Source organism: Seriola lalandi, unplaced genomic scaffold (assembly GCF_002814215.2).
Source record: "Seriola lalandi dorsalis isolate HSWRI2012SDOR001 ecotype SW California unplaced genomic scaffold, Sedor1 jcf7180002054931, whole genome shotgun sequence".
Classification (NCBI taxonomy): domain Eukaryota; kingdom Metazoa; phylum Chordata; class Actinopteri; order Carangiformes; family Carangidae; genus Seriola; species Seriola lalandi.
This window is the reverse complement of record NW_019525483.1, coordinates 160,722-161,358: the sequence shown is the minus strand read 5'-3', so window position 1 is coordinate 161,358 and position 637 is coordinate 160,722. Positions and strand designations below refer to the sequence as shown.

Sequence of the window (637 nt, the reverse complement as noted above, 5' to 3'; positions counted from 1 at the left end):
GACCACAGTCTGAGGAACACTGCAGGAAGTGAGAATAGAGAGAAAACAGGACAGTGTAAACGAATGAGGGTTAGATTAGTTATTTAAAGCGGGTTAGTTTTATCTTTTTTAACTATCACCGATTTCCCTGAAGAGATGAAAATGAACATAAGAAGAATTTATCCTGCTGACAGGACATCCTCACGTGGCTTCTTCCTCTGTACCACTGTTTCCCAAAAACACATGAAAGAGCCAAACCTCAGTACTGGTTCACGATTTTTTTTACAAAAGACTTTTTGATTTTATTGTGACCTTACTGTGACAAACATGGGTGCTGTTAATTTAATGTTGGGCATTTATACTGCTCTGTCGCTGAGAGGAGGAAACATCGCTTGTTCTGTTTATAACAGTGAAGGAATATGTAACTTACAGGGAAACAATCTTACATATTATGCAAAGAGGAAAGTTTTTTCAGGCTCTGAATTCAACTCATTTGGTAAAACACTGATCAAATTTGAATAATTCCCACATGGTGGTCAGTGACGTCAGGTAAAAATCTCATATCTTGAGTTAAAGATTCTCCAGAGGAAGAGTGCTATGAAATGTGTGACACACAATGTTCATCCACAATCTCAGTAGTATGGAGGGAATTCTGTTG

The 637-nt window shown here is 37.8% G+C and overlaps 1 protein-coding gene across 3 annotated transcripts in view; it reads right to left on the bottom strand.

The window, feature by feature from the left end:
- The window catches only part of adamts17 (ADAM metallopeptidase with thrombospondin type 1 motif, 17), a 135,511-nt gene that overhangs the window by 11,412 nt on the left and 123,462 nt on the right, over window positions 1–637 (bottom strand). The window lies entirely within an intron of this gene.